Below are 22,610 nucleotides of genomic sequence, written 5' to 3'. Positions count from 1 at the left end.
AGAAGGGAGCTACAGGCTATGCAAATGCATCTCTGGCTTCAGCAGCAGCCTGGGTCTTGTAGCTCCAAAGGTCACGGCTGGGGACAGTAAAGAGGAGGGGGAGGTGGGGAGGGGAGCCCAGCATCCAAACTCCTTCTCTCCAGAGGCTGGGAAAGGGGGTTGTACGGTAGAACAAGTGGTGGCCGGAAGGGTAGGGACACCTGGGGTTCCCAAAGGCAGGGACTGAACACAGGGGGGTCCCTCTGGGAAGAAGTCTGATCTTCCCACTGTTCTGAGAACTTTCCCAGTATAAAACCCTGTCACACACCTTGCCCTCCTTTTTTATATTACAGAACCTTTTTGTGCTGGTCACCACCCAGGGAGTCTGGGAGGCACCAGGTAAGGAACCAGACTTTCAAGGTGGGACAGACCAAGCTTGGGTCCTGGCACGGTGTGACTTCAGGCTTGGAAGTCTCAGCTTCTCTGAGCCTCTGTCTTCTCATCTATGTGATGGACATACTCACGGTGGCCACCTCACAGGACCCTGGGCACAGTGCCCAGCATCTGAAATGCTGTCGCCAAAGGCTCAGGACACCCCTGAGCAGGAAGCAATTTACCCAGAAGAAGGCGCATCCCCAAGGTTTTGGGGCCACAGCATCTGCGGTGGGGAGTCCTGGTGAGGCCCCTGCCTGGTGATGTGACTGCAGGTTTGTCCCTGCCGCTCTCGGGGTCTCGTTTCCTGCTCTGTTCAGTGCCGGGTGCAGTGGAGCTGACCTTTGAGGTCTCTTCCTGCTTGCCCCAGAGGGAGGTGGGCTGCGGCCTGCCTGGGGCCTTGAGGGAGGGTGTCACTGGATTTTCCCTTCAGATTAACCAGCAGCCACGTCAGCTGGACAGGCTCTGGGGCCGTGCTTTCCCCCGGGGGCGCCCCTCAGCAGCCTCGGAGGGGAGGGTGCTGGGAGCCAAACCAGCAGGACAGGACCAGACCAGCGGGGCCCACAGACAAGAGGAGCCCCACCCGTCCGGGGAGTGGCAGGGTGCAGAGTCGGTGACGGTGTGGTTCCCGGCCTGGGGTCCGTGGGAGAAGGAGTACCCCCTCCCTCCCTTCCCGTCTGACGCCCCCACCCCCATCATCCTGTCTCCTTGCCCCTCTCCCATCGCTCTCTGTCTCTTTCCTGCCCTGACTCTGATTCTTATAACTTCTTTCTGTCTCCTCCATTCCTCCACCTCCATCTTTCTGCCCCTGACTTCCCATCTTCCTTCCTCTCTCCATTTCTTTCACTCTGCCTCTACATTTTCTTTTTTGTTGTCTCTCTCCTTCATTCCTTCTTTCCCCATCTCTCAGATTTTTCTGTTCTTTCCTTCTTTTGCGCATGCATGTGTGTGTGTGTGTCTGTCTCTCCTAATTCTTTTCTCTTCCTGCTTTCCTTGTCCCTCTCCCCGCTCCACACCCTGAACCCAGGCCCGCGACCCAGCCTAACCCAGCTCTTTCCTGTTCCTATTTTCCCAGCCATGACCTCATCTGATGCTCACAACCCCTGCCCCTCCCTGGGGAGACAGGCAGGGCAGGTTTTCTCATCCCATTGTCCAGATGGATGGAGGTGACTTGCCAGGAGTCACACAGTGGATTAAGGGAGAAGCCAGGTCAGACGTCCCCCTAGGCTGTGGGGAGGGCCTCCTCTGACCCTGGGAGACTCTCAGCTCCTAGAGAACCTCCCTGCCTCAGGGCCTTCCTCCCTCTGCCCCCTGGAGCTGGCCTCCTGGCCCCACCCCGAGGACTCTCTGCAGCTCTCTCTGCCAGGACAGTGGTGCAGGCGGTGCCTAGCTCCAGAGCATTCTGCGTTCATTCAAAAACTAAAATTAAAAAAAAAAAAAACAAAACTAAAATAGTTACTGAGAGTCTACTTTGTGTCAGGCACGGGCAAAGACCTGCACAGAGAGAGGAGGGGAAGGGGGTCAAGGATGCTTGACTTAGGGGATGGAGGTGGGAGGCATCCTTGGGGGTCAGGGGTTGTGCAACCTGGAGCAGCCGGGGCCTGGGCTGTGTCTTCTAGGAAGCTGCCTCCATGGGAGGGAGTTCCTTGGTGGTCCAGTGGTTGGGATACGGCACGTTCACTTCTAGGGCCCTGGGTTCAATCCCTGGTCAGGGAACTAAGATCCTGCAGCGGATCTTAGTGACCACACTTAGTGATCTTATCAGATCACACACAAGCCTGGCTAGGTTTTTCCCCTGACCATCTCTGACCTTCAGGCTGAAGCCTGTCATGACCTACAGGATCTGGGCCTGGCTGAACTCAGCAGCTCCCGGCTTCTCTGTTCCAGCCACACAGAACTACTTTCATTTTTATAATAACCAGGCCCTCTTAGGGCCTTCGTACATGCTGTTCCCTTTACCTAAAATACTTCCCTCTGCTTCTCCTGGGCTTGTTCCTGCTCATCTTTCAAGTGTTGGTTTAATCACCTCCTCCGGGAATTCCTCCTCCCTGACTACCCTAACCCAGGATGGGCTCACCGAGGGGGTGGCAGTTGCTGCATCAGGGGCACCCAGGACACGGTTCAGCAGCACCCTCCACACCCAGCACCCAGGACTCAGCAGCAGCACCCTCATTTAGGACAGGGGACTGGAGGAGGGAGGCGCTGTGGATGTCATAGATTCAAGGTTCAAATGGACCCTGTTTCCCATCCTACTCTGCCACAGTTGGGCAATGTAAAGCCGCTTATCTGAGTCCCTGTTGTACAGGTAAACAAATCAGTTCTGTCCACACCAGTGCTGAACAATAAGTCTAGTGCAAGCCGTGAATGTAACTTAAAATTTCCTAGCCACAGTTTAAAAAAATGAGAAACAGGTGAGATTAATTTTAATGATACATTTTATGTAAACCACGTGCAAAATATTATTTCAGTGTGTAATCAAAACTTAAATTATTAATGAACTATTTTGCATTCTCTTTTCATACTAAGTCTTTGAAATCTTTGTGTATTTTACATTCGTGTGCATGCGTGAAGTCTCTTCAGTCATGTCCGACTCTTTGTGACCCTGTGGACAGTAGCCCCACCAGTCTCCTCTGTCCATGGGAATCTCCTGGTAAGAATACTGGAGTGGGTTGCCATGCCCTCCTCCAGGGGATCTTCCCAACCAAGGGGTTGAACCCGCATCTCCTGCATTGGCAGCTGGATTCTTTACCCACTGAGCCACCTGGGAAGCCCGCTTCATACTCATCAGTTCAGTTCAGGTCTGTTGCTCAGTCGTGTCCGACTCTTTGATACCCCATGGACTGCAGCACGCCAGGCTTCCCTGTCCATCACCAACTCCTGGAGCTTACTCAAACTCATGTCCAGTGAGTCAGTGATGCCATCCAACCATCTCATCCTCTGTCGTCCCCTTCTTCTCCCTCCTTCAGTCTTTCCCAGCATCAGGGTCTTTTCCAATGAGTCAGCTCTTTGCATCATGTGACCAGAGTATTGGCGTTTCACCTTCAGCATCAGTCCTTCCAATGAATATTCAGGACTAATTTTCTTTAGGATCAACTGGTTGGATCTCCTTACAGTCCAAGGGGCTCTCAAGAGTCTTTCCAACACCACAGTTCAAAAGCATGGTGCCTCTGAATTTGGATTTCGCATTTCAAGCACTCAGTAGCAACATGACGCTAGAGGCTACTGAAATGTACAGCATGGCTCTGTGTCTTGATCTGTGTGGTGATTATACAAGTGTGTTTAGATGTAAAAACCCATGGAGCCGAACACTTAAGACTTTGGCCTTATTATGTATGCAAATTATCTGTAGTCTTGGGGAAAAAAATATTCCCAGGTTTCTGGCCTGATCCTGAGTGGACAAAGGGTGAGGCAATTTCCTGGGGGTGAAGGAGACTGAAGGTGAACAGATGGGGGAGCAGGATAAAGGAAAATAGTCTGAGATCTTGATCCCTTTAGGGGTTTGCTGCTCCCAGGACCTGGGCGTTTCCAGTCACCCCAACCACTGGGAGCTGTGCAAACCTCGGCTGCCCCCTGGTGGCGATATAGCAGTTCAGTTCAGTCACGCAGTCGTGTCCGCCTCTTTGCAACCCCATGCACTGCAGCACTCCAGGCCTCCCTGTCCATCACCGACTCCCGGAGTTCACCCAAACTCATGTCCATCACGTCGGTGATGCCATCCAACCATCTCATCTTCTGTCATCCCTTTCTCCTCCCACCTTCAATCTTTCCCAGTATCAGGGTCTTTACCAATGAGTCGGTTCTTCGCATCAGATGGCCAAAGTATTGGAGTTTCAGCTTCAGCATCAGTCCTTCCCATGAACACCCAGGACTGATCTCCTTTAGGATGGACTGGTTGGATCTCCTTGCAGTCCAAGGGACTCTCAAGAGTCTTCTCCAACACCACAGTTCAAAAGCACCAATTCTTCGGCGCTCAGCTTTCTTTAGAGTCCAGCTCTCACATCCATACATGACTACTGGAAAAACCACAGATTTGACTAGATGGACCTTTGTTGGGAAAGTAATGTCTCTGCTTTTTAATATGCTGTCTAGGTTGGTCATAGCTTTTCTTCCAAGGAGCAAACGTCTTTTAATTTCATGGTTGCAGTCACCATCTGCAGTGATTTTGGAGCCCAAGAAAATAAAGTCTCTCTCTGTTTCCATTGTTTCCCCATATATTTGCCACGAAGTGATAGGACCAGATGCCATGATCTTAGTTTTCTGAATGTTGAGCTTTAAGCCAACTTTTTCACTCTCCTCTTTCACGTTCATCAAGAGGCTCTTTAGTTCTTCTCTGTTTTCTGCCATAAGGTTGGTGTCATCTATGTATCTGAGGTTATTGACATTTCTCCCGGCAATCTTGATTCCAGCTTATGCTTCATCCAGCCCAGCATTTGTCATGATGTACTCTACAAATAAGTTAAATAAGCAGGGTGACAATATACAGCCTTGACGTTCTCCTTTTCCTATTTGGAACCAGTCTGTTGTTCCATGTTCAGTTTGAACTGTTGCTTCTTGACCTGCATACAGATATTTCAGGAAGCAGGTCAGGTGGTCTGATACTCCCATGTCTTTAAGAATTTTCCACAGTTTGTTGTGATTCACATAGTCAAAGGCTCTGGCATAGTCAATAAAGCAGAAGTAGATGTTTTTCTGGAACTCTCTTGCTTTTTCGATGATCCAGTGGATGGTGGCGATTTAATCTCCAGTTCCTCTGCTTTTTCTAAATCCAGCTTGAACACCTGAAAGTTCACGGTTCATGTACTGTTGAAGCCTGTATAATGTATGGCTGATAATTCTTTCCTCCATGAACTGTCGGGAGGACTCCCTGAGATGGGAATCGCCTGAGGGTCCAGTGATTAGGACTCAGTGCTTTCACTGTGGGGGGTGTGGGTGCGATCCCTGGTTTGGAAACTAAGATCGCACAGGCCGAGCTGTGCAGCCAAAAAAATGGGGGTTTATGAAGGACTTTTTTCCATAAAGTTAATCCTTTATGAAGGATTAACCTTCATAAAGCCCTTAGCATGGTGTGTGACTCATTAATAAACACTCAATAAACATTGGCACCCATTATTAGCATGAGTGTTAGTATTTGTCTTAGACGAGCAGGAGGAGAGGCGATGTGGGGCGAGGAGGAAGGTTAGGGCTGTTAAAACAAGAACTCTGGGGACCTGCCTGGTGGTCCAGTGGTTAGAAATATGCTTTGCAACGAAGAGGATGAAGGTTGGAACCCTGGTGAGGGAACTAAGAGTCCCCTGGGCAACCGAACACCCCCCTCACCCCCCCCCCACCCCCCTGCCCCCAGGCTCAACAACTACTGAGCCCTTGCATATAAAGAAAGATCTGCATGACTAACACCCGACACAACCAAATAAGTAAACATTAAAAAAAAAAAAACTCTGGGGATGCTCAGAGCAAGCAGAGGAAGAAATCAGAACATTTCTATTTATTGTATTCTTCCCCACTAAAATGAATATTTTTCACATAGCACAGCTTGTGGTAGGCATCAAATACCATTAAATCCATGCGAGGTCCTAGCAACATAAATGCAAACATCACCACTGGGGCTTCTGGGGGCTGTATGTACCTTCATGTGCTAGGCAGAAAGCTATTACTTGATATATTCTTGAAGCTGAAGTGCTTCCAAGTTTGGTAGTTCCAATCCTGTTATGTCTTGGGAACGTTTCTAATAGCGAGAACATGAAGAAATAAACAGTGCTATTTCCCCAATGTTAAAGTTTTGGGAATGTTTCCAGAAGAGACCGTGAGAATGACCTCATTTCTGACAAAGGAAAAGTTGAACTCTCACCTTCAGTCTGACTCAAGAACCCAAGGAAAGGACAAATGGGAATACAATCAGTAAGTCTGTCTTAAATGGAGCTGTTGGCTTCAGTATCTTTTCGTAATGATGGTGCTCTGTGACTTTTCAAAGGAGGTAGCGGCTTAAGCAAGAATTTACTTTATTTTTATTCTTGTGTAGTTGATTTCCAGTGTTGTATTAATTTCTGCTGTACAGAAAAGTGGTTCAGTTACACACATGCATTATTTTTCATATTCTTTTCCATTTTATTAGAAGAGGATATTGAATACAGTTCCCTGTGCAAAGCAATAGGACGTCTTTGTTTATCCATTGTATATGTAATAATTTGCATCTCAAACAGGAATTTTTTAAATGTACACGGAGCGCTCACTCAGCACTAAGCCTGTTCCATATCCTTACAACAACGTTCTGAGGGAGGACTAAATCTTCCCATTGCAAAAGGAGAGGAAATGGAGGCTTCTGTAGGTGACACTTCTGTCTGAAGTCACACAGCTACAGTTCATGGGACCTTTGAACACTCTCCAATCAGAGATCAGCAGAAACAAGCCCGTGGCTGAACAAGTTGGGTTTATTATTTGTTACAGCAAAGCAGGGGATGTGAACTATGAGAAACAATAGGGCATCTCAGTAACACAGCCTTAGGAAGGTCATTTAGGCTTTGGGCTTGTGAGAGATAACTCGAGGATAGGCTTTAGGAAGCAGGGCTTCCAATCAAGGAATGGATAGAAGACCTGAACAGACATTTCTCCAAAGAAGACATACAGATGGCCCATGGGCACATGGAACGCTGCTTCACATCACTAATTATTAGAGAAATGTCATTCAAAACTACAATAAATTATTACATCACATCACTCAGAATGGCCATCATAAAAACGAGTACAAATAATACATGTTGGGGCGGGTGTGAAGAAAAGGGAACCCTCTTACACTGTTGGTGGGAATGTAAGTTGGTGCAGCCACTGTTTAAGGCCATTTGGAGATTCCTCAAAAAACTAAAAGTGGAATTACCGCATAATCCATCAATCCCACTCCCGGACATGTATTTGAAAAAGATATAAAGTCTAATTTAAAATGATACATGCACCCCAGTGCAGCACTATTTACAATAGCCAAGACATGGAAGCAGTGTAAATGTCCATCAACAGATGAATGGATAAAGACATATATATACACATACATAGATATACAAAATGGAATATTATTCAGACTTTCAGCTCAGTTCAGTTCAGCTGCGCAGTCGTGTCTGACTCTTTGCGACCCCATGGACTGCAGCACGCCAGGCCTCACTGTCCATCACCAACTCCTGGAGCTTGCTCAAACTCATGTCCATCAAGCTGGTGATGCCATCCAACCATCTCATCCCCTGTCATCCCCTTCTCCTCCTGTCTTCAGTCTTTCCCAAGATCAGGGTCTTTTCCAGTGAGTCAGTTCTTTGCATCAGGTGGCCAAAGTATTGGAGTTTCAGCCTTAGCATCAATCCTTCCAAGGAATATTGAGGACTGATTTCCTTTAGGATCAACTGGTTTGATCTCCTTGCAGTCCCAGGAGCTCTCAGACTTTAAAAAGGATGAAATATTGCCATTTGCAGCAACATGGATCTAGAGGCTGTGATATTAAATGAAGTGAGTCAGGGAGAGAAAGACAAATAGTATATGATATCGCTTATATGTGGCGTCCAAATGATACAGATTAACTTAATAACAAAGTGGAAACATACTTGCAAATGAAGAAAACAAACTTATCCTTATCAAAGGGGAAAGGGGAGGAAGAGGGATAAATGAGGAGTATGGGACTAATAGATAGACACAACTATATATAACACAGATAGGGAATCTGATCCAGTGGTTCAGACTCTGTGCTCTCACTGCCAAGGGACCAGGTTTGACTCCTAGTAGGGGAGCTAAAATCCCACAAGCTGTTTGGTGTGGCTAAAAAATAAATAAAATTTAAAAATTAAAATAAACAACAAGGATTTACTGTTTAGCACATGGAACTATATTCAATACCTTGTAATAACCTATAATGGAAAACAATCTGAAACTGTACATTTGAAACTAACACAATATGGTAAATCAACTATAGTTAAATAAGGAAGCAAGGTTTTTTGGATCGGATGCTGTGTATGACTTGCTATCTTGATAAATCTTATCTAGAACAAGGCACTAGACAGAGACTAAAGCTGTAATTGATGAAGAAATAGCAATCTCTGTATAAGCCATAGTAGGGAAATACTTGGTCATTTTTGCGCTTTGGACAATGTTCTTTGTTTTGTCTGACTCAGACATGATTATGGAAAGGCCTTGTTAATGTCTTGATCCATCACAGTCATGGAGTGGCCTTGTCTGATGTCGATGTTCTGTGCTTTGCTTTTATGCTGAACAGAACACCAAGGGCTCCCTGTGAGTGTCAGCCTAGCTCCTGGATATCAGGGACTATTCTGTTTCTCAGAGCCTGAACTCAAATCCAGGTTCATGTGACATCAGAAACATCTCCTGTGTCCGCAGGAACTTGAAGAGAAGGATGGCGGATGAGGAATCTCATCTATGAGTTTATTTCATCTACTGCCTTCACCTCCTAGTCAGACTCAACCCCTAAGACAGTCCCTGGGATAATGGTAGGCACTTAATAAATGTTTGTTGAATTAATGGAACAATGAGGATGGGTGTTAAGAACTCGAGAGAGCAATGTCTGAGTGCAAATTGCAGCTCTATCATCTTTCAGTATGTCATCTGAAAACTGTTAATTAAATGATAAAATTGCATAAGCTTTTAAAAGCTTTTCTTTACCGTTTGTAAAGCAGAGGTAATGACCAAAACCATTCATAAGACCGCTGTGAGGATCAAATGAACCATTGCGTGCAATGTGCTGAGGCAAGCTCGGTAAACATTTGCTATTAATATTTCCAAGCTAAGTAGCCCATTACTTTTGTTATTGTATGTTTAATACTTTGTCTGCTAGGCATGAAAGCAAAGATCTTGTCTTCTTTTCTACTGCATCACCATGCCAAGCACACAAATGTTTCATACGTAAATAAGTAAACTGGCTAGGACCTGGGCCCTCCCTTCACTTTGAGGGTAAATTTTCATTTTTATATAATTTCTGTCAAGTGAAATAAAAACACACAGTATGACAGCAGTCAGCTTCAATTTTGGGGTGGGGGCTTACTGAGGACTATAGCCAAGGGGGAGATAGCTTCTTAGAGGAACTGCTCTGAGGAACTGCTCCCAAATGGTAGTGGAGGTCAGTATATATGTGACTTTTATATCTGAAATCACATATATAAATTGTAAAATTTTATAAATCTAAAATAATTGTGTGTGAAGTCAGGACTTCCCTGGTGGTTCAGTGGTAAAGAATCTGCCGGCTGATGTGAGAGATGCAGGTTCAATCCCTGGGTCAGCAAGATTCCCTGGAGAAGGAAATGGCAACTCACTCCAGTATTCTTGCCTGGGAAATTTCACAGGCAGAGAAACCTGGTGGGCTACAGTCCATAGGGTCACAAAGATTCAGGCACAACTTACATGCAATCAAGTACACATCTTGATAGAAGTTTGCTGAAAGTCACGAGAAACACATATCTCAGTTAATGACAAAAATTTTTCTAGGTATGATAAGATGCAAGAAGTTGGGCTCCTAAAATTTTCTCCTGAAAATACCTAACCATCTGAAGGCCTGTTCTGCCAGTTTTCCCAGTGTACAGAGTGCCTCATTTCTGATCTCCACCCCCAAACTCCTTTCTTTGTGTGTTGGAGGTCAGAGACTACGGTGGCTGATGACTCAATCTTCATAGAACCAGGTGTCAAGAGACTTTCTTCAGTTGATATTTAAAACTAAAAGAAAAGTTGCAAAAATTATGTAAGGAACTTCCACATATCCTTCACCTAGATTCATCACTTGTTTACTATTTTGCCTCATTTGCTTATTCTCTCAATTTTATACATTTTTTGGGAATCATTCGAAATTAAGTTGGAAACATTGTGCCCTTTTACCCCTAAATAATTCAGTGAATATTTCCTAAGAAAAGGGGAGTTCTCTTAACATATAACAGCAATACTATGATCAAATGTAGAAATTTAAACACTGATACAATTTGTATTAACAGCAAAACCACAATCCATATTCAAACTTGATCTCTTTCAGGAGGCACATTATCTTTACCTGACCTATAACTGATGATGTTAACTCTGATCATTTTGATTCACTCGTCCTGCAAGGTTAACCTCTGTAAAATTCCTATTTTTCCTTTGTAGTCAGTAAGTAATTTATGGGAGACCCTTTACTATGTAACCATCCTGTTCCTCCAGGTTTACCATCCATTACTGGTTTTCTAATTCCATCATATTTGATGGTCAGCATTCTACTAAAAGGTTTCCCAGGTGGCGCAGTGGTCAAGAATCCACCTGCCAATGCAGGAGAGGCAAGAGACATGGGTTCCATCCCCGGGGTGGGGAAGATCCCGTGGAGTAGGAAATAGCAAGCCCGCTCCAGTATTCATGCCTTGAAAAATTCCACGGGCAGCGGAGCCTGGTGGGCTACAGTTCATGGGGTCACAGAGTCCAACACGGCACACACACACACAAGACAGACACACACACCACATAGTCTACTGAAAGGAAGAATTCCCTCTCCTCCCCCATTTATTTAATTACTTCTTTATATCAGTAAAGACTCATTGGGTTACCATTTTAGTCAATCAGTTATACTGTTACTCTCATCATGCATTTTGCTCAAATTGGGCCAATTTGGCCATTGGATCTTCAAGTTAGCTCATGTGTCCTTTGACATATTCTCGTCAGTCTGATTCCCATCATCCTTACACATCCTTACACATTCCAAAATGTTCCAAGCTTGCCTGACGCTTTCCGTGGTCACACCTTGGCTTTCTCAAAGGATTCCAGACAGTCCTTGTGGGTTTTTTTTTTGCTTCCTCCCGGCAGGCGGAACCTTAGAGCCCAGGATCTGGCCCGGAGCACAGCGCAGCGGACCAGCCTCTTCCGGTTTTGGCCGGAAGTTCATCGGAAAGCGGCGGCTTTGCGTCAGCTGACCAGAGTCCGCGTAGGAGGGCTCCGAGGTCCGGCCGGACAGACTGACCCAGGTAAGAGACTGGCTGAGGGGCCGACGGCTGACAGGCTGGGGTGGCCTTTGCGGCGTTAACTGAGGAGAGGCAGGTACATAAGGGGTTAGGGGGTCAACTCGGGGCAGTCCAGGTTGAGGGACGGGGACCGGTTTCCGCCCTCACTGGGCGCACGGACTTCGACACTTGAGCCCAGGAGCGCAGAGACTTCAAGCCCGACTCTGGCCCAGGCCCTCCTTCCCAGAAGGGAGTTCAGGATTATGTTGTGGTCTTTTGTCCACTGATTACAGTTTGGGGAAACTGAAGGCTTAGTAGAGAGAAGGCTCCCACAAACTCCCCTCTCCAGTCAGGAACTCACTTTTGACTCCCAGTCGAGGCCGCTTCTCATGTGGGGGGTGCTTTTAATGAGTTTGCCCCCAGTGGAGAGGCCGAGGCCGGGAAGCGGGCTGAGTAGAGTTGGGCTTGGGAGTAAGAGACCAGAGCTGGAGACTTCGCCGCCAACAGCCAGTTGTGCTTTCTGCGCCAAGTCCTTTCCCGGTACAAGGCCTGTTTCCTCGTTTGTAAAACAGGGCAGTGTTTCTCTAAATACGGTTCTCACAGCCTATGCTTTGAAATGCCGTGGGGTGCATACTTCACAGTTCCGGACTCAAATAAGAGCTCTGATTTAGAATCTGGGTCGGAACCAGGGAAACTGCATTTTGAACATACTCCTTGGGGGTCCTTTGCACACCCATGTTTGAAGCCCACTAATGGTAAGTGCTTTCTTGCTGTGGGTTCTAGATATCCATTCTTTGCTTTGAGCAACTGGAACTCCTTCAGTGTCTTTGGAAGTGGGTGGGGTGGTGTTTAGCCCAGGAAAGAGAGCAATGGAAGGGAACTGTCATCAAAAGCATTGTTACAGTGAAGAGAGCTTCCACTTCCATCTTTGCTGTTGAAAGAGGCAGAAACTAGGACCAATAGGTGGATTCTACAGGAAGACAAGATTTTAATAAAAGAACTTAAGGCTGGTCACAGGGGACCAGCAATGGAATGGATTGCCTCCAGAGGTGGTGTACTCTTGTCGAAGGAGTTTTTAGATGAAAGTCCTTTTCAACTTTAAAGTGTCTAATTCTAAGTAGTTATTTTGAGTCTTCTCTGGTGCTGACTTCTTTTTTTTCTGCCCTCTTTTCTTAATATCTACGTCCCCCCAGCCTACATCTCCTAAAAGTGAGGCCAGTGGATCTAAATTTAGGTAATCTCTTCCTTGTTCTGTGTACCGTTCTTTTCAAGGACTTTGGAATGGCCCATCTGATCAGGGCCATTAATGTTTGTTGAATGAATAACTAAGAAAGGTCCCCACTCCCTCGGTTTGGAGCTTATTGTCTTAGAACAACTTGGAAATGAATCTGAAGACTTTGTGATTGATGAGGAAAAGCCAGTAAACTCTTTGGACTCAGTTGAGGAGCCTGTGTATGAAAGACCCCCTTGACGAGGAGCCAAGATGGCGGAGGAGTAGGACGGGGAGACCACTTTCTCTCCTACAAATTCATCAAAAGAATAACTGAATGCAGAGCAAACTTCACAAAACAACTTCTGATCGCTAGCTGAGGTCATCAGGCGCCCAGAAAAGCAGACCATTGTCTTCGAAAGGAGGTAGGACAAAATATAAAAGAAAGACCCCCTTGAGGTTGTTCAAGCCAGCCTCCCCCCAGCCCCAGGACATAAATCCCTCTTCTTCTCTCCAGCAGTGTGTTGTTATAGATGATGTGTCTACTGAGAGAATTTTTGCAATCTCTTGGCTAACTTCAGCATTTAAAACCAGTTTTTTGATGGACTTGACTTGCCAGTGCATCCTCACCCGTAATCTGCAGATAATGCTTCTAGCATGACTCTTAGTACTCTTCTTAGTAGATACTCTTCTTAGTATCTTTCGTTTTCTAATTAAACGTTAAAGCTCCTTATTTTGTGATTTACAAAACTCCAAGCAGATCACTTTTTAAAAACCAGTTAGAATGCTTAGGTTGCCCTATGGAACAGAGGTTCCTTATTATGACCCAATCCTGCTGACATGCCTTTGCCAAAAAAGGTTGGATTTGAGCCAGGACTTCCTGCTTGTGTTTATTCTTCCTCCCTTTTTTGTGTTTCCTAGAATTTTTTTTTAAAGTTGTGAAGTGCTTATTCAGATGTTATCCAGGTGCTGAGTAAAGTGGTTTTAATTTGGTGGTGTCTTTAAAACTTTTCAATCTGAAGTTTTCCTTTTAAAAAAGTAACTTAAGCAACATTTCCATAGTGTGTTCTTCAGGCCGCTAGTCTGAAGAGAAGCCTCTGAAAAAAGTATTCTGTGATTAAAGTAAGTTTGGAAAAAGCTACGTATGATTATCCCTTCTTAGAGCTTCTCAGTGTGTAGGATCTTGTCAAAGGCACTGAGACGTCGATAAGAAACGTGCCTAACCTTGTTTAATCTAGTGTTGCCAAACTCAATTGATGTGAAGCACTTTTTTTTTTTTTGAGTAATTGAAGCACACTGGCAAATTCTGACCTAGAGCGGGAGTCTGCAGTCTGGGGCCCAGATCTGACCCCACTGCCTGTTTTTGTGTGGCCTGTGAGCTGGGAATGGTTTTTTACATTTTTTAATGGTGTGTATTACATCCAAAGAGGAAGAATATTTTGTGATATATGAAAATTATAAGAAAATCAAATATAAGTTTCTATAAATAAAGCTTTATTGGAACACAGCCACATCCATTAATTTACATACTGTTTTTGGCAGCAGAGTTGAGTAATTGCCCCCAAAACCATATGATCTGCTAAATCTGAAGTATTTACTATACAGTGCTTTTCAGAAAAAAATGTGCCAACCACTGACCTGCTCCATATACTTTTTTTTCTTTTTATTTTGAAATGATTTTAGACTTCCAAAAATAATACATAAACTTCAAGCCTACTCTTAAGCCAACTGTCCGTAATGTTAACATTTACATAACCATAATAAAATTATCTAATAAATTTAGCATAAATACAGTCTACTAACTAATCTATGGGCTTTATTCAAGTTTTGCCATTTGTTTCACTAATATCCTTTTTCTGTTCCAGAATCCAATCCAGTTTCCCACATTGCATTTAGTATCAAGTCTTCTTAGTCTCTTCAATCTGAAACAGTTACTCAGTCTTTTTTGGCTTTCATGAATGTAAACTTTTTTTAAAAAGATAACTTGATTTATTTATTCATTTATTTTTGGCTCTTCTGGGTCTTTATTGATGTGTGGACTTTTCTCTAGTTGCAGAGAGTGGGGGCTACTCTCCAGGTGTGGTGTGTGGGCTTCTTCTTGTGCTGGCTTCTCTTGTTGCAAAGCACTGGCTCTAGGCATTCAGGCTGGAGTAGTTGGGGCAAGTGGTTTTAGTAGTTGCGGCTTATGGACTCTAGAGCACAGGCTCAATAGCTGTGGTGCACAGGTTTAATTACTTCTTGGCATCTGTGATCTTCCTGGATCAGTGCAGTGCCTCCTGCATTGGCAAGTAGATTCTTTACCACTGAGGCACCAGGGAAGCCTGACTGTAAACTTTTGAAGAGAATGGGCCAATTATTTTGTAGATGTCTCTCAATTTGGGGGGTGGGGGGGGTGGGATAAGATTCACATATCATGAAATTCATTACTTTAATGTGTGAATGTTCACAAAACTATGTAGCCTTCACCGCTGTTTGAATTCCAGAGTATTTTCATCACCCCAAGAAGAATCCCTGTACATGTTAGCAGTTTCTCCCTATTCTTCCCTCTTCCCGTCCCTACAGCCACTAATCTGGAATCATGTAGTATGTGGCCTTTTGTTTCTGATTTCTTTGATTAAGCATAATGTTTTAGAGTTCATCCATGTCATAGCATGTGTCAGTACTGCATTCCTTTTTATGGCTGAGTAATATTCCACTGCGTGGATATACTGTGTTTTGTTAGTTGTCAGTTGATTGACATTTGTTTCTGCCTTTTAGTTGTTATGACATGCTGCCCTGAACATTCATGTGCAAAGTTTTGTTTGAACATATTTTGAATTCTTTTAGATGTGTATACCTAGGAGTGGAATTGCTAGGTCATATGGCAACTCTGTTTTTTAACTTTTTGAGGACCTGCCTAACTTCTTTCTACAGCACCTCACCATTATATTTTCATTACCAATATATGAGAATTCCATTTTGTTCACGCTCTGTTCAACACTTGTTATTGTCCTTTATTATTTTATTATTTTTTTCCACCCTAGTGGGTGTGATGTGGCATCTCATTGTAGTTTTATTTGCATTTCCCATTTCCCTAAGGCTTGATTATGTCAAATAACTTTTCACGTGCATATTGGACATCCTTGTATCTTCTTTGGAGAAATGTCTATTCAGACCCTTAGTCCTTTTGTAATTGAGTTACTTGTCATCATGTACAATTTTGCATGTAAATATTCAGAGTTTGCAGATCCCTTCAAACCCCTTTGAAGTAATTCAGAGTGAGCTAAACTGCAAAATCTGAGGCGATGCCAGTAACTCCCTGATCTGAATGCAGTTGTATTTGGACATGTTGAAGGGGCTTCCCCAATGGCTTAGCGGTGAAGAATTCTGCCAATGCAGCAGATGTGGGTTCCATCTCTGGGTTGGGAAGATCTCCTGGAGGAGAAAATGGCAACCCACTTCAGTATTCTTGCCTGAAAAATCCCATGGACAGAGTAGCCTGATGGGCTACAATTCATGGGGTCGCCAAAGAGTCAGGCACAACTGAGTGACTGAGCATGAAGTTCAAAGTAAGTTGCTGTTTGAAACTGCTGACCATACAGAGCTTGGTTCAGCCCCAACTACTGCTGACTGTGCAGAGCTGGGATGGCCACGTCCAGTGAAAGGGGTACTGCAGCCTCACCCCAGACAAGATAAGAACACTAGGAGATGCTGTCAATCGGGAGCTACTCTTGTGTTTGTCTGGTCACAGTCAGAGACTTGAGGAGTCAGAGGTAGTTGGCAACGTCGGGACTGGTGATGGCCTTGGGCCGCTGCTACCGGTGGCAGAGCTGCCAGTGCCCTCATGCATCTCCTGACTCCAAAATATTCGGCTCTCATGAGACTGTCTGGAAAACATACACACACCAGTAATTCTTCTTTGTTCTTTTAATTAAAAAAATTTTTAATGTCCATTTTTTAAGTCTTTATTGAAAATTTGTTACAGTATTGCTTCTGTTTTATGTTTTGTTTTTTTAAATTTTTTGGTCAAAGGCATGTGGGATCTTAGCTCCCCAACCAGTGATCAAGCCTGCACCCCCTACATTGGAAGGTGGAGTCTTAATCTCTGGACCGCCAGGGAAGTCCCCACACCAGTAATTCTGATTGTGAAAGTAATTTGTGCTCATACTAGACATTTTGCAGAATACAGAAACTGCCAGACAATTTTCCGCAGCAGCTGAACCATTTTACATCCCAACAAAAGTGCACAAGGGTTTAAATTTTTCCACCTCCTCACCAACTCTTGTGATCTTCTTTTTTTTTTTTTTTAGATAGTAGCTATCCTAATGGGTATGAGATGGCGTGTCACAGTTTTAATTTGCATCTCCCACATAATTAGTGATGTTGAGCATCTTCTTGTGTTGTTACCGGCCATTTGTATATGTTCTTTGGGGAAATGTCTTTTGAAGTCCTCTGCCCATTTTTGGGTTAGATTGTTCATTTTTTTGCTGTTGAGTTTTAAGAGTTCTCTATATATTCAGTATATTGATCCCTCAGATACATGACTGGCAGATATTTTCTTCCACTCTGTAAGTTGCTTTCTTACTCTGTTGATACTGTTTTTTAGTTGTGTGTTTTTTTTTTTTTTCCTTTGGCCTTATGGCTTGTGGGATCTCCGTTCCTTGGCCAGGGATTGAACCCAGGCCACAGCAGTGAAAGTGCCAAATCCTAACCACTAGACAGGGAACTCCCCTGATCTGTCTTTTACACGCCACTTTCCTGATGGTCCTCCTTGGGACCTTAGGAGAAGTGGGATCATTGTTTTTGTGATGTATATGCCGACGTTATTAAAACTCTTAGAAAGTTTTCTTGTTAACTAGTTAAATCTTGTCGACTTTATTCATTTTCTTGATATTCTGTCTTTAGAGTTTTTCAGAGGTCCTCAGTTTCAGATAAAATTTGAATTAGTGAGATTTTGTAGAATCTGAACTGAATAAGAATTCACTGGCCACGTGAAAACAAAAACAGAACTCTCACTTTGAAAAGTTTTTGGGTGACAAAGGAAGGACAAACACAATCACCCCATTTGCAGGTGAGGACCCTGGCCTAGTTGAGAGGTCCAGCTGAGAGCATCAGACTAGGCCCTCTGGCTCTAGATTGTTTCTCTCACTGTATTATACTAGAAATTTGCCATGCTTAACTAGGACCTGTCCACTCCGAAGATCTTTCTTTGATACAGTGTTTTATCCAGTTATATTGGTTTGAACTGAAATTGTCAATCCTTTGTTTATTGATGTATATTTATTGAATATGTACTGTGTGTCAGGTACTGTGCATGTGACTCTAGGAGGTGTTTAACTAGAGTGAGCAAGACAGTTCAGTGAATAACTGATCCTGTGTGTGAGTAGTGTTATCTCTGATACTGATCGGTACTAATCTGGGGAAACCTGAACTTTTTATGGTCCCATGTCCATAATCTTTTTTTTTTCTTTCATTTGTTGAAGAGTTTTGGACAATGCTTAAGAAAAAAATTACTCTAAAACAGTTATGTAACATTTCCAGTTCTGAAAAACATCACTGAATAATGTCTTGTGCTTTTAGGACACTGATTTTTTACAGCTTTAGTTGGCTACATTGACTTATCTTGATTTGTACAGTTCAGAGTACTCCTGAGCATCAGATCCATCAACCCACACACATTTATGAGGTGCTCTTGAGGTGTCTAGCCCTGTGCTGAGTAAGGCACTTAGAATCTGGGTCTGGACTGGAAAGGACACACAAATGAATCATGGAGGTACTTAATTAGGCACATTGGCTTGGGAGTTGAAAACTTTGACTGGCTCTGTGACCATGGGCAAATGACCTAACTACTCTGTGCCTCAATCTAACATCCCAGGGGATGCTATATATATGGTAGGGAGTGTTTACCTTGAAGGCAGGTTGTAAAGATTAAATGAGACAGTTCATGTAAAGGGCTGAGCACAGTGTCAGCTGATGGTACTCATAGTGACAACAGATATAACAGTGGCCTCCTGATTGTAACACTGCTGGGGGAAATCTGATCTTGCCCAGGTCAAAAATTGTGTCCTGTTCTGGATTTCCTCATACACAGTTCTGCTGTCTCACCTACAATGCCTTCAAGGAACAGTGCTCATTCAGAAAGGGAAGTTTTGACTCATTCATTCAGCAAATTAATCAAATAAATACCTGCTGACTGCATAGCTCCATGGGGAGTGTGAAGAAGCAGTCACACCTTCAGTGTGCTCTGTGAAACTTAACAGTGGACTGGGATTAACTCTGCCAGCCCTCATTGTTTTCTCTCTTTAATCCCTGTGAGCTAGCTGCAGGACCAAAACTCCACTTAGACGCCAAAATTTTAGAGCCTGGTTTCAGTGTGTTCTGAGTTCAGTCAGCTTATTCAGATTTCCTCCCACTCTAACCTGTGAGTGTGATGTCGACATTCTTAGAATGCGGGGCCTGTGTGTCCAGCAGCAGCCTGATGAGCCGTGAAGACAGGCTGGGGCTCACCACTGTTCCCGACAGAAGACTTCTGTGTGAACACGTATCTGCCCACAGAAACAAGACCTCTGCTGGATCACCTCTCACATCATGCTAGTTATTTATCATCCAAATCTGTAACCTTCTTAGTTAGAACCGACGTTTCCAGATGCCTCTGTATTCTCTGGTCAAGGAATTCTTAGAGTTAAAGGGGCAGAGAAGGAAGATTATGCATTCCTGCAGTTTTCTCTAGGACCTAAGAACTGAGCACAAGAGTACTGCAAAGAGATTTCTTCATGAGCTCACGTTCCCTGGTGGTTCCTTCGGGGATGTGCAACTCTCGCTTTCTCTCTTCTGCTTCATTCCTGTGAGGTAAGCCAGGCCAGCTCTGGGAAGGTTGTAGGAGTGAGGCTGCTTGGTCAGTCAACTCCAGCTGCCAGGCTTGGCGTTCCCAAGGGATCATGGAGTATTACAAACCTGCCTTAGTCCCAGCATTATGTGTGGTGCCTTGGACATCTCAGATTTAGAGATGTTTTTCAGAGCAAGGTGTGAACTTGTTCTTTAAATGATCAGCTTTGTCACGGATGGTCCAGGTGCCGGCTGGTCTGAGATCTCAGCAGACTTGTCCCTGCCTCCCCCCACCCCGTGAGTTGACCTGACCTCTCTGTGGTCCCTGTGGACTGTAGCTGGGGATTGGGCATTCTGAAGGACAAGCCTTGAGGTTATCATCTCTCCAAACTGCTTTCTGGTAGAGTTCTCTTATTTGAGAGCTGATTTTCCAGAACTCTTCATCAGAATCATCTGGAGTGGACTGTGGGCCCACTTACTTAAAATACACGTTCTTGGGACTTACCTGATAGTCTGTGGCTAAGACTCCTCGCTCCCAAAGCAGGGGACCCGGGTTCAGTCCCTGGTCAGGGAATTAGATTCCACATGCTGCAACTAAAGATCTTACAACGAAGATCAAAGATCCCACCATCCAGTTCCAGGTCCTGTTTAAATCACTGAGGGAGTCTAGGAACCAGATCTCTGGGAGGGTGCCTTGTTTAGGAAAAACAGGCAAGTTTGATGGAGCTCCTTGTTAAGGATTCTTACAGTTAACTCCTATTCTAGACTCCAGGGACTCAGCATGGTCTTGCTCTTCTTTATGACTCCGTCACCCCAAGTGGTAGCACTGGGCCTCGATTATAGCTGGAGTAGAGATCCTTTGGTCTCAGGCATAGATGGATGAAGGGTGAGTTTGCTTTCCAATCACTGCAGAGAACAAAAAAGTTAGAGGAATGCATTTGAGGAAAAGCAAAGACCAGATGTTTAATTTTGTAAAGCTGCATGTTAAAGGGGCAACAGGTAAGAGTGGAAAGATTGCTGATGTGTTGGAAAGTCTGAATTGGGCACGGAATTAACATGTGCAGTGGCCTGACCTTGGGCAGGTCCTCTGACATCTCTGGTCTGATGTCCTCTGTAAAGTGGAGTGAGAGTCAGAAGCGGTAGTAGATGTGAATGTGCTTTGAAAACAGGAAAGTGCGTTCAGATCAGGAGTGAAGAACGGTAGGGGTAGGGACAAGGGCACATAACTGATTACTGCAGGGCTTCTCTGTGGTCAGGTCCAAATCGAGGTCCTGTAGGGACCAGGCCAGCTTTCAGCAGGATGGCAGCTTGCATATACCCGGGGTCTACTTCCTCTCCACTCCGTCCAGTTCCTGAGCTGACCGGGCCCTCTGTTCTCTAGACCAGTGTCCCAGAGGCTCTGTCCACATCATGTTCTGTGGGTGCTTAGTGAACGGCCCCAGGGAAGGCAGCTCATCTCTGCCCCGCTGGCCTGGTGTGGTGAGGCTCCTGTGCCTGAGGGAAGGCAGGAGGTGGGGAGAGGAGGCTCTGGGGATGGGGCCCAGGGTACGTTGCAGAGAGAGCTTATGTGAGCAGCCGGCTGGGAGTTGACTGAAACCAGTCATGTGTGTCTGCACCCACTCACTCAGCAAATATTTGAGTGCCTACTGGGATAAAGCTCTGGAGCTTAGGTAGGGACCACGTGATCAGTCTGCTAAGAATTAGAATGAAAGTGATAGTCTACCTAGAGTTGGGACCTGCCGGCCTGTCCCAGTGCCTTGCCTGCTGCAGGACTGCTATTCCCTGCAAACTCTGAGGTGACCTGTCACTGTCCCCTGGCCATTCCTACCCTGACACCTGCCATGACCCCGATTGTCCCCTTAGGCCTCTGTAGGAAATGTGCTGTGTGGAGCCTTATAGGGCCAGTGAGTGGAGAGGGCAGTGAGCCAGGGTTAGTGGATGTACATGCATCTCCCCATAGCAGCAGCCCCCTCCTACGTTGGTGGCTTCTCCAAGTAACTGTGTTATCTCATACGGCCACCTAAGCAGCCTGTAGGAGGTGTGACATTTTCATTTTTTGGTGAGATATTTAAGCCATCAAGGCACTTACTCAGGGCTACACGGCTGGTCAGTGTGGAGCCAGGACTTCAGCTCAGAACTCTCAGGTTTGGGAACTGAAACATCAGGGGAAAAGTTCTTTAAGTGCATTGTTATTGTCTGACTTTAGAATACAGGTAGAAATGTCAGTATTATAAACAGGGAGGACCTCTGACCCCCACCTGCAAAGTTCCCCAGCCCTCCTAATCCCAGAAATCACTGTTGATAGTTGATAGTGTAGACATTTTCTTTGTGAATGTGTGGATGTATACTCATCAATATAATTTATTTCTTCTTACCTGAATAAACTCATACACGTATTCTTCTGCAGCCTGACCTCTTTGAAAAGTACCTTTTATTATGGAAAATTTTCAGGCACACATAAATAAACTAATGCGATGAATCCGCATTCATCATCCAGCTCCAACAACCATCAACTTCCTCGTTCTTGTTTCATCTTTTCTCTCCACTTTCACTTTTCCCCTTCGAGTACTTTAAAGCAAGTCCCAAACATTTTATCATTCCTTCATAAAGACTTAATCATACATACCTAGCAGGTGAAAAAATTTTAAATATGCCATTATCATAACCAATAAAATTAACAAGAATTCTTTAATATAAACTAATGCCCAGGCTAAGTCGGTTTTTGTCATCCATCTCACAAATGTCTTTATACAGGTGGTTTGTGTGAGTCTGGCTCCAGTGAGACCTGCATGCTGCCAGTGGTTGGTTTGTCTCAAGTCTCAGTTTATAACTCCATGCTGTTTATTTTTTGGAGAACTTAGGTTATTTGCCCTGTAGAAACCGCCACATTCTGAATTTGCTGGTTGCAGTTCCCTGGAGTTGTTTAACACGTGCATCTGTGCCCCGTATTTTCTGTAAGTCATCATTTGTTTTACAGACTTGACTGGAGTCTGTGTTCTCAGGCGAGGACGCTTTGTTGTTGGTGCTGTGTGCTTCCTGTTGCATCACATCGGGCGACTGTCATTAAGATCCATCGGTGAACCTGACTGACAGTTGTCTTTCCATATCTGTACACATGGTCGTTAATTTAAAAATAATTTTTTGTTAGGAAACACACGTGTCAGGGTACTTGAGTTGGAATGACAAAGAAAGGCCATAATGGGGCCCTCACAAACAGGCTCCATGCTGTGAAGAAGACAGCAGATGTGTGGAGA

At 44.7% G+C, this 22,610-nt stretch overlaps 1 protein-coding gene across 1 annotated transcript in view; it reads left to right on the top strand.

The window, feature by feature from the left end:
• Positions 1–11,273: 11,273 nt before the first annotated feature.
• RNF185 (ring finger protein 185) overlaps positions 11,274–22,610 on the top strand; it is a 28,154-nt gene continuing 16,817 nt past the window's right edge. Inside the window, exon 1 of the mRNA XM_043901302.1 lies at positions 11,274–11,366. The gene's annotated coding sequence lies outside the window, so the exon portion shown is untranslated. The remainder of the gene's footprint in view (positions 11,367–22,610) is intronic.

This window comes from Cervus elaphus, chromosome 5 (genome assembly GCF_910594005.1).
Source record: "Cervus elaphus chromosome 5, mCerEla1.1, whole genome shotgun sequence".
NCBI lineage: Eukaryota > Metazoa > Chordata > Mammalia > Artiodactyla > Cervidae > Cervus > Cervus elaphus.
Note: the sequence above shows the minus strand (reverse complement) of the source record. Positions and strands in the feature narration are given on the sequence as shown.